This window comes from Limulus polyphemus, unplaced genomic scaffold, assembly GCF_000517525.1.
Source record: "Limulus polyphemus unplaced genomic scaffold, Limulus_polyphemus-2.1.2 Scaffold6739, whole genome shotgun sequence".
In the NCBI taxonomy this organism is placed as follows: domain Eukaryota; kingdom Metazoa; phylum Arthropoda; class Merostomata; order Xiphosura; family Limulidae; genus Limulus; species Limulus polyphemus.
Window position 1 is genome coordinate 13,178 of NW_013672349.1, and position 11,274 is coordinate 24,451.

Below are 11,274 nucleotides of genomic sequence, written 5' to 3' on the forward strand. Positions count from 1 at the left end.
TTGAAATTAAGTGTATCGGTAAATTTATATTCAGAAAGAATAAACCAGTTTTATTAAGTAAGGACTTGTGTCACTAAAGTTTCGTCGAAACGAAGTTATGGAAAATTAACTAACGAACGGAGACGTAACAATACTTAGTTTAATATCTATTGTAGCTAAGCCTCGTATGTATACAGAAAGGTAACGAGAAGCTAAAAGAAAACAAAAATTTTCCTTTACTTAAAAGGCTTTTATTAGAAAAAACGTAAAATTACAAGTTACATATCGAAATCACAGCATTACTTATACGTGCTCATAAAATATACCTATATTTACCAAAGTTAAAAATGAGCAAGATCATGTTTCATATTTGCTAGTAAGATTTTCTCAAAATATTACCCCAATCTTACCAAGTACAATTAAAGTTTGAAGGCGACAATTCAAATGTGGACTAAACATAAATGAAAACGTATTAGATTTCAAGAGGAAAGTATATGTCCTACACCCATATTTAAATATAATTATAAGTTTTATACAAAATTTCTGAATACTGGTTGATTGAAGTTTAATGTTAAGAAATATAACACCAACAGACTTGCTACCAAACAGCATAAATATTAAAATCGAAACAAAAGAAAGAAACATTATAAGTAAATGTATGAAAAGATTACAAATATGCCTTCAATCTTATTCTGCCTTGAGTTCCATGGTGTTCATTTTCTTTAACTTGCATGTATTAGGTTTAGAAACTATGGTAAATGGTTAATTTGTTTTGCTTGGTAAACACGACATTCCTACGTAGTGATAGTTTCTACCCAAGAGTAAAATTGTAAGTAACAAGATGTTGTTAAATATAACCACTTATAGAAGATACCTGTTGTAAGTAACAAGGGGTCATTAGGGATAACCGCTTACAAGAGATGCCTGTTGTAAGTAACAAGATATCATTGGGGATAACCACTTACAGAAGATACCTGTTGTAAGTAACAAGAGATTGTTAAATATAACCACTTATAGAAGATACCTGTTGTAAGTAACAAGAGATCGTTAAGGATAACCACTTATAGAAGATACCTGTTGTAAGTAACAAGGAGTCATTAGGGATAACCGCTTACAGGAGATGCCTGTTGTAAGTAACAAGAGATCATTGGGGATAACCACTTACAGAAGATACCTGTAGTAAGTAACAAGAGATCGTTAAGGATAACCGCTTACAGGAAAAGCCTGTTGTAAGTAACAAGAGATCATTAGAGATAACCTATTAAAGGAGATACCTGTTGTATGTAACAAGGGACCATTAGAGATAACTGCTTACAGGAGATGCCTGTTGTAAGTAACAAAAGATCATTAAGGATAACAGCTTACAGGAGATGCCTGTTGTAAGTAACAAGAGATCATTAAGGATAACCGCTTACAGGAGATGCCTGTTGTAAGTAACAAGAGATCATTAGAGATAACCTATTAAAAGAGATACCTGTTGTAAGTAACAAGAGATCATTAGAGATAACCTATTAAAAGAGATACCTGTTGTAAGTAACAAGAGATCATTAGAGATAACCTATTAAAAGAGATACCTGTTGTATGTAACAAGGGACCATTAAGGATAACCGCTTACAGAAGATGCCTGTTGTAAGTAACAAGAGATCATTAGGGATAACCACTTACAGGAGATGCCTGTTGTAAGTAACAAGTGATCATTGGGGATAACTGCTTACAGGAGATACCTGTAGTAAGTAACAAGAGATCGTTAGGGATAACCACTTACAGGAGATGCCTGTTGTAAGTAACAAGTGATCACTGGGGATAACCACTTACAGAAGATACCTGTAGTAAGTAACAAGAGATCGTTAGGGATAACCACTTACAGGAGATGCCTGTTGTAAGTAACAAGTGATCATTGGGGATAACCACTTACAGAAGATACCTGTAATAAGTAACAAGAGATCGTTAGGGACAACTGCTTACAAGAGATGTCTATTGTAAGTAACAAGAGATCATTAGAGATAACCTATTAAAGGAGATACCTGTTGTATGTAACAAGGGACCATTAGGGATAACTGCTTACAGGAGATGCCTGTTGTAAGTAACAAGAGATCGTTAGGGATAGCCACTTACACGAGATGCCTGTTGTAAGTAACAAGTGATCATTGGGGATAACCACTTACAGAAGATACCTGTAGTAAGTAACAAGAGATCGTTAGGGATAACTGCTTACAAGAGATGTCTATTGTAAGTAACAAGAGGTCGTTAGGGATAACCACTTACAGAATATACCTGTTGTAAGTAACAAGGGGACATTATGGTTAACCGCTTACAAGTAACATTATGTGTCACCTATTATCTTCTACATGATAAGTTTCATCTATCAAATTTCTAATGAATAATATTTCTTTTTTTTAAACTAAAACATTTTCAAAAATTGATCAGTGTTTGCCAATTTTAATGAGTTGATTTTATTATGAAATAATATTAACTTAGCTAATGAAAAAGGACGAAAAGATGGTTTAATATTTAGAAGTTGGATATTCCTAATCTTTCAAAAAATATTCACCCTATTACGAAAATAAAATCTTGCAAAACTGGATCCTCATTTTTTCTTTACCTATGTAACTATATGTTTAAGTTTAAAATAACATGAAGAATGTCTTTCTAACGAATACATTGCTTATATTATATTGTTTTAAGATTACATGTACAAACATCCCTGTCACAAGGTAAGCAGTGTAAACACAACTAAAAAGAATTTGAAAAACAATCATCTACTTTGCAACCACTTTCAGCATTATTAAATTGTAGTAAATGAAACTAGGGCTTAATCAATAAATGTTGAAGAAGCACAGAATGTAACCAGGTTATCTAAAAGCAAGTCAATAAATACAAAACACTCGATATCAAACAAGAGAGGTACAATTAATGTTTCACAAATTATCAGAAAAAATATTCTCATCATTAGTTCACTAGAAAAAACTTTAATGTCAAAAACAATTTCAACTTAATAGCCCAACAAATCATAAGAACATTTTTTGGGTACACTAATACAGAAATATCAGAGTCAACTTCAACATTCCTGATATCATCAAACTACAGAACAATCAGTAAGAAAGATATCATACTTATTATGATATAGCTTGGTGAAAGAACATATTATTAACCATGTCTTTACAGTGTTTTTATTCCAATATGTTGAAATAACTTATATATATATAATTCCATTCATATCACATGAATTTCTTAATTAATTGCCTTGAAATAGTTGGTTTGGTAAAGAAAAAGCATTTATAAAACAATTCTATTTAAATACAATAATTTGAATTAGATGTTATCACTGTATTCAAATTAATTGTAGATAATTTACTTTTTTAAATATTTATTTAAGCTATGTTAAAGTTTGATCTTTCAAGTTAAAAAGCCACTTCAGGATATATCACAAGAATGTATTTCAAGCTGCTATTTACAAAATCATGACCTAAACACAGTTGACAATAAAAATCTAATTAGTTTCTTTTAAAATGCAGGAAGTAGGAAGTTGTTCAGTAGCCTACTTTCTAATACAGAAAGAATGTTTCTCACGTACAAGGTAAAATCTTATAACTTATCAGTAAACACATGATTAAAATGATAAAAAACAACAAATGCATTTCCAAAGTTATGAGAAATAGCTAGATAAAGAATTAATTTCAACTCTAAACTCTTCTTCTACACATAAAACTATACACATTACGTACAGATTGATTTCTAAACTGTGATTTGGTGCTTATATCTCTTATTGTCTTTAAACAATAACAATAGATAATTTAAGTATATTTCTGTGTCGTTTATACCCGACAGGTTAGTTGACATACCTTCAATATATGTAATATTTTAGTATTCCATTTTTCTATATCAAATCCATTTAGGATTAGATTCTCTAAATTTCATATTGTGATAAACACAACTATTTTTCATGATACAGGTAGCCAGTAGGCATCTTTCTTGAATGGTCAATAATACCCATTTCTTGTTAACCTCCATGTTTATACTCTGAGTGGTGGATAATACCCATTTCTAGTTAACTTCCATGTTTATTCTTTGAATAGTGAATAATACCCTTTTTCTAGTTAACCTCCATGTTTATTCTTTGAATAGTGAATAATACCCTTTTTCTAGTTAACCTCCATGTTTATACTTTGAATGGAGGATAGTACACATTTTTAGTTAACCTCCAACTCCAACTTTATATTTTAAATGGAGAATAATACCCATTTTTAGCTAACCTCCATGTTTATACTTTGAATGGAGGATAGTACACATTTTTAGCTAACCTCCATGTTTATTCTTTGAATAGTGAATAATACCCTTTTTCTAGTTAACCTCCAACTTTATATTTTAAATGGAGGATAATAAATATTTCTAGTTAACTCCATGTTTATAATGTGCATGACTAAGACTTAGAAAATGTGAGCATAACAGATATGGCACTCTTTAAATTGATTCCTTTTATTAATGTGAGCAAAGCTTTAAGAATAAAAAAAACAAATATTTTTGTTTTGCCTAAGAGTAAGTGAATGCCAAAACAAAACCGTACATTATATTAACAAAGCAATACATTTTATTACACTCACAGTATCTTCATGCTTAGTAAAAAATCATTTGAATCTGGTTAATTTCAGGCAGAATTCATGAAACTTAAAACTACTTACAAGAACCTGTTCTTCAGAACACAATATATGAGCCAACAATTTACACTAAACACATCCAAAATGTCCTATCAACTTATTAGCAGGACATAGGAAAATAAACCATAACAAAATTAATGCAGGAAATACTAAAAAACTCGATCCCACAGATCCTAAATATCAATATATACAATTTTGAAATGAAACTAAATAAAACTTTTCCTTTAAATGTGTTTACACAACATGCCAACTGTGTTGGGTACAACAGTAGCTAAGTAGTTTCACACATCATTATACACACACACATACATATCCTTCTGATGTGCAAGTTTCCCATTTTTTAGAGTTTTAGAAACCTTAGTGGTTCACCATCACAACATAAAACTTTTCACTAAAACCAACTGGGACAGACATATGAGCAGACACACAGTTAACAGGTTGTGCCAACTCTAAACACCTCTTGTTCTCTTAGACAGGATAAACAAAAACTAATTTCAATATTATTAAATATTCTTTATGATCTGACACAAAATTGAACATTATAGAAATGCTTGAGTACCCATAACAATCTATAATCTCAGCCTCACCACCTAAAAATATGACATAGAAGCTAAATTTTCTGTTAGTTTGGTGTCAAATGGTGTTACATATAGAAACAGGAACACTTAAACCATCCCACAGATTTCATAATAACACTCAGTATGAAATGCCTTAATGTACAAATACCAATGAAAATTATAATGGATGCATGGATGAAGTGATTCCAAAATTCTCGAATGATGTCGAGCATTACTTGGACTATTGGACTGTTTGAGGTTCTCCATTAACAGTTTTGGACTTTACAACTCCGTCTTCATACACTGTCACTGTCTCGATTCCATTATCTATAATTCTACAAACAAGAATGAGACCAAATTCATTATTAGTTTATAACAACAATAGATAATCTACAAACACTGAAGTGGACAAAATCCATTCAGTTTATAATGACATAGCAAAATCTAGAGATTTTAAAACAAAATTGGTGAAAATCTCAGTTTAAATTAATTTTAGTGACACACTACAGAACAATAAGTTTTGAATACAAGAAATACATGGAATTTAATAAAGTAAGTTATTCAGGAATGTAAACTTCACTTTCTATATTATTGTTAATAATAAAAAATGCCAAAATGTAACCTCAAAAAAAGCATGACCCCCCTCCCAATATTTATGAGCTAAAATAACATCTTCAAATTCATACATCAAGATTATATGAACACTGTAACACCTAATTTTATTTTTAAAAACCTAACATATATAAACCTCATCATCAGCAAGAAGTATTTGTTATTCTGCAGGCTTTCTCTCAGTAATCCAACCATCCATCATTGGCTACTCTGTTCTCAGCACAAGCCTAAAGAAATTACTAGAAAAATTTAATATAAAGACTTCAAGCATACTTTTATTCATTTCTTACATAATGCACAGTAATAACTTCATTGTGAATGAAAAGTAACTGGTACATCGAGTTCCACCTGACTTGTGATCTTAATAGAAAACTGTGACGCTGTATCTACTTGAAGATGGATATGTCAGTAATCTTACCCAACAGTTGTAATGGTCAGAGCTGCATCCTTTTGTTACTGTCCTGATCAAGTCATGTTGATATTTGTCAACAACTTTAGCTTGTGATCCTGTGTCTAATTCTACTGACATATCCATCTTATTTTACCCAATAGTTGTAATGGTCAGAGCTGCATCCTTTTGTTACTGTCCTGATCAAGTCATGTTGATACTTGTCTATAACATTAGTCCCTATGTTTACTTGTATTGACATATCCAAAAATCAAGAAATTCATGCTTTTTATCACAAGTTATAGAAAGAGGTTTTTGTTAGCAGTGTGTTGAAAGTAAATGTTCTAATGACAAATTTCTGCTGAACATACTAAGATTTCTAACTCCATGAAAACTGGGCCAGGAAGAGTTGGACTGTTTCTAAACAATATTACTGTGATTATTGAAAGAGCTGGTTTGTTTCCAAACAATACTACTGTGATTATTGAAAGAGCTGGTTTATTTCCAAACAATACTACCATGATTACTGAAAGAGCTGGTTTGTTTCCAAACAATACTAATGTGATTATTGAAAGAGCTGGTTTGTTTCCAAACAATACTAATGTGATTATTGAAAGAGCTGGTTTGTTTCCAAACAATACTAATCTGATTATTCAAATAGCTGGTTTATTTCCAAACAATACTACCGTGATTACTGAAAGAGCTGGTTTATTTCCAAACAATACTACCATGATTACTGAAAGAGCTGGTTTGTTTCCAAACAATACTACCATGATTATTGAAAGAGCTGGTTTATTTCCAAACAATACTACTGTGATTACTGAAAGAGCTAGCTTCTTTCCAAACAATACTTCCGTGATTATTGAAAGAGCTGGTTTGTTTCCAAACAATACTTCCGTGATTATTGAAAGAGCTGGTTTGTTTCCAAACAATATATTACCAAAAAGAATAGTCTTTCACAGTAAGAATAATATTTATTTATTTTCTAGAAATGTTTCCACCTCAAAGACTGCACTGGATGAAACATACATTCTTGAAAATCCATACCAGTTATTGTAGAGATTTTGACAGTTGTATATTCAAGTCATGAATGACTCACATGTGATATTGAGATAACTTAAATGGTAATCTCTCAAGTTTAACAATATGACAGTTATGCTGAATTAGAAAAGTTTATGAATGTTTTGTCACATCAGTTATTGAGAGAATGTCAGTATAATGTATCCACCTTGTTCTGGTATAAATATTGAGAAGATTTGGTTTACTCTTATCTTTTTGCACAGAAAGCACAGGGGAGAAAACATTTATCAATCTTCATTTATTTTGCTCTTGCTTCACACTAAAAAAACCATATAAACTAATGAAGATTTTGTCCTTTCTTCATAAACATATGAAAATTCCAAACTATCAATAACTTCCAATTAAAACACGCTACCTATGACCTCTTTAAACAAACACATTACAAATTAGAGAAGATCCTGCTTCTCTAGGCAATATAAAACATTTCACTACTACTGCTTTACTGATGTGTTAAAGAGAAACAGGTTATAAGTGATATTAAGTCTTCTATGATAAAACTTACTTTTTCTCCTCTATCTTTTTCCATTTAGAAATCGTGTAGATGTAGTCGTTTTCCTTACTCCCGCTTTTGGTGGAGAATCATTAAAACTAGTGTTGAACGACGCGAACCTAAAGGTCAAAAACTAAAGTTTTATTACACTAACAAGTCCCTGTTGGTGACATAAATATTCTCAAAGTACAAAGTTAAAAAAAAGAAATTGAAAAAAAAACATTTCAATCAGCAAGATGCCTTCAACAATGTAATCTAATTATGCCTTGTAAATGAATAACTAATCAGTAATATTACACTCAACAATGTAATATTAGTTAGACTCATAAATGAGTAACTAATGTATAATAATAAAAAGGTGTGTGTGTGTGTGACTGCCATAGCTCCAAGAGGAAAGAACCCAGAAACCTGAAATTTTGCACCCATACTAAGTGGACCCTGAGGGTGTGCACCTGGGCATTATTACTTATCTTATCTACGTGCGTGCATGGATGCATCTTTCTAATCAGGCAAGCTAGCGAAAAACCACACATAAAAGAAGTGGTTCCTTATATAACAACTTCTAATATATAGAAAAGCCAGTGCATTTTGGTATGAATGCATTCCAACAAAGGCTTTTATGTCATATTGCTTAGCGACAAAAGTATAATCTAATATTGTTGTTAGTCTATGTACTGAAAGTATAAAATGAAATGTATAAATTACAAAATTGAAAAAATATTTGATTTCTTAACTTAGAGTCTTCATTGATTAAAGAGGCGTGTTTTTGTTATTTAAGTTCAAAATTGGATCGATATTTTTACTTTCATGATAAATTTTATGTACTTGGTTCTAGGCTAGGTTATCTCACACTATGTCTTTACTTTAGGATAAATTATTAATTTCTTTGGTTCATAATAACATTCACTACATTACATGGCTTCACAGCAACCCCCTTAACAGCCCCCTTGCACCCCCATCATTAAAACGTAATGAGCAGACATGAATCAAACAGTAAAAAATTGTAATAGATTGTGATAGAAATTTGTGATATCAAATATAAATGTAAATTATTTAACACAATGATAAAGTTCATTGATGATAAATAATTTCTTAATCTACTGTATGTGTGTATTCTGAACCTATTTTAGCATAGAAGAACAGTCAAAAATATTTTAAACATATTTTTATTTCCCAGAAACACTAAAAAAGTCATAAAGAAAGCCTGACATAGTAATCTAGAATACATCAACCTAATAACTTGAGCAAAGACGGGTACTTTCGCTAGTCAGTAATATTACAGTCTGATACCACTGTATAAGTGATTATTAAGAAAATACCTTGAGAATTCTTTGTCCAGAAGCACTCAGGAATAGTATAATTTTATTTATTCAATTAAAAGTTTAATTTTAACTTAGGATTCCATCATAAGTAACAATTGTTATTGGCTAATGCAGCTATCAGCTGATGCAGATACCGGTTAACTGAGGTACCAGTTAAAACAACTATCAGTTAACAAAGGTTAGCACAGCTACTGATTGTTATTGAATAACACAGCTACAGGATAACACAAATATCAGAAGGCCCAGATCAAACCTGTATTTTTTATTAACACAAGAGTACATCTAGTCTGTCTTCATCATTAGCAATGTATGTTTTGTTGTATATTTTACAAATCTCAAATAATCAGATAAGAATCTGGGTTTGACAGGCACAATTGAAATTTGTTTATATTACAAACAGAAACGGCCTTTTAATCCACAATACATTACACAACAACTGTGATTTATTATATTTGTATGAAAGTTGATTTTTTCTAAAAGTCAAGAAATACTAAAGCTTAAGTTAATATTCACAAGCATTAAAAAATATCCAACTACTTTTGTTTAAACTTCTCAGTCTAAATTCAGGAAGTTCTATTTAAAAATATATTTGTTCTCAACGTATAGCAAAGTAAGCTTAATAATTAAAACTTTTTACAAGTATATTTAATGCAGGATTTATCAAACAAAACAATCTACACTTATTGATCCTAAGTAATTATGTGACTAAAGAAAAAAATGAAAGAGTATTTTGTTAGTCTCATATTGTGGCAGATCTCAATCAAGAATGACAAAATTGTACACCATTCTTATATTTGTGTTGCAGTTTGTATGAACTGAAATCAAAACCCATGAATATAGTGAGGAAAAGATTCTTACCCATGACTCGTGCTGCTACAAAGATTAGGAAATCCTCCATATTTAAACCCAAACCTTGGCACACCCAGAAGAGCATCTTCTCTTCTATGAACAACATCTACAGAAATGTAAATCATCATTACAATTTTTATAAGCATAATATAAAATAAAGTAAGTACATGCTTGAAACTTTCCAACAATTACAACACATTATTCCTTTACTTCAAAATGTTTGAATTGAGATGTTAAAACTTGAAAGACTGACTTCTTCTCCTTTCACTGTGTACTATAAAGCTGCAAAACCTAGCAAAAATATTATCTGAGCTGACATAATTATAAAATCTAACTTTCTAGTGTAACATAACAAAATAGAAGAAACTAAAATCTAGCTATAAACTAAAGAATAAATACTATAGCTAGTGCAATACGATAACAAATATCAGAATACTGAATAAATAGAATAAAATGGTTGTTTTCAATGTGTGGATTTAGAAGGCTGAGTAGGTGTTTGCTACACTCAGATACAGAAGGTTCAGGGCAAAAATAAAGTAACTGATATTAGAAACTATAAAAAGAAAAAGAACATACAACCATAAATAATTGTATTTTTCACTTACAAACAGTATTTATATAATGATTTAGAACAGCAAGTATCAACTGTACATGGCAACAGATTTAACAAAAAATCTATAAGTTTTTTATCTGTCAATGCCATAAAGATACTGTATTTTTCATTCAACCATAAAAAAAAGGAAATTTAGTCAGGTTCCATTAAGCTTCTTTGAAAAAAACCCTAATATTTGATCAGGTTCCATTAAGCTTCTTTGAAAAAACCCCGATATTTGATCAGGTTCCAGTAGGTCTCTCTGAAAAAACCCTGATATTTGATCAGGTTCCAGTAGGTCTCTCTGAAAAAACCCTGATATTTGATCAGGTTCCAGTAGGTCTCTCTGAAAAAACCCTGATAATTGATCAGGTTCCAGTAGGTCTCTCTGAAAAAACCCTGATATTTGATCAGGTTCCAGTAGGTCTCTCTGAAACAATTCAGATAATTGATCAGGTTCCAATAAGTCTCTCTGAAAAAAACCCTGATAATTTGTCTCATGTAACCAGTAGAGTTATTAAAAATCAGAGTATGCCTTTATTAGACAGACAATAGTATTTGGCTTGTACAGATGGTATCAGACAAGACAATTTCAAAACATCCTGCTGATAAGAAAATATTCTCTGCAAGTTACTTTGGCTACATACCATATTTTTCGGAATAAAAGATGCACCAGTGTATAAGACGCACCCTTATTTTGAAGACAAAGTTTTTGGGAAAAAAAAGCTACAATCTCATTTGAAATATTTT

At 30.9% G+C, this 11,274-nt stretch overlaps 1 long non-coding RNA gene across 1 annotated transcript; it reads right to left on the reverse strand.

Annotated features, from left to right (window-relative positions):
* Positions 1–210: 210 nt before the first annotated feature.
* On the reverse strand, positions 211–10,038 carry LOC111089599. Its single transcript, XR_002613829.1, has 3 exons — positions 9,942–10,038; positions 7,774–7,880; positions 211–5,526 (listed from the first exon to the last, which is right to left on the reverse strand). It is a non-coding gene; the product is annotated as an uncharacterized LOC111089599 (long non-coding RNA).
* Positions 10,039–11,274: the final 1,236 nt, after the last annotated feature.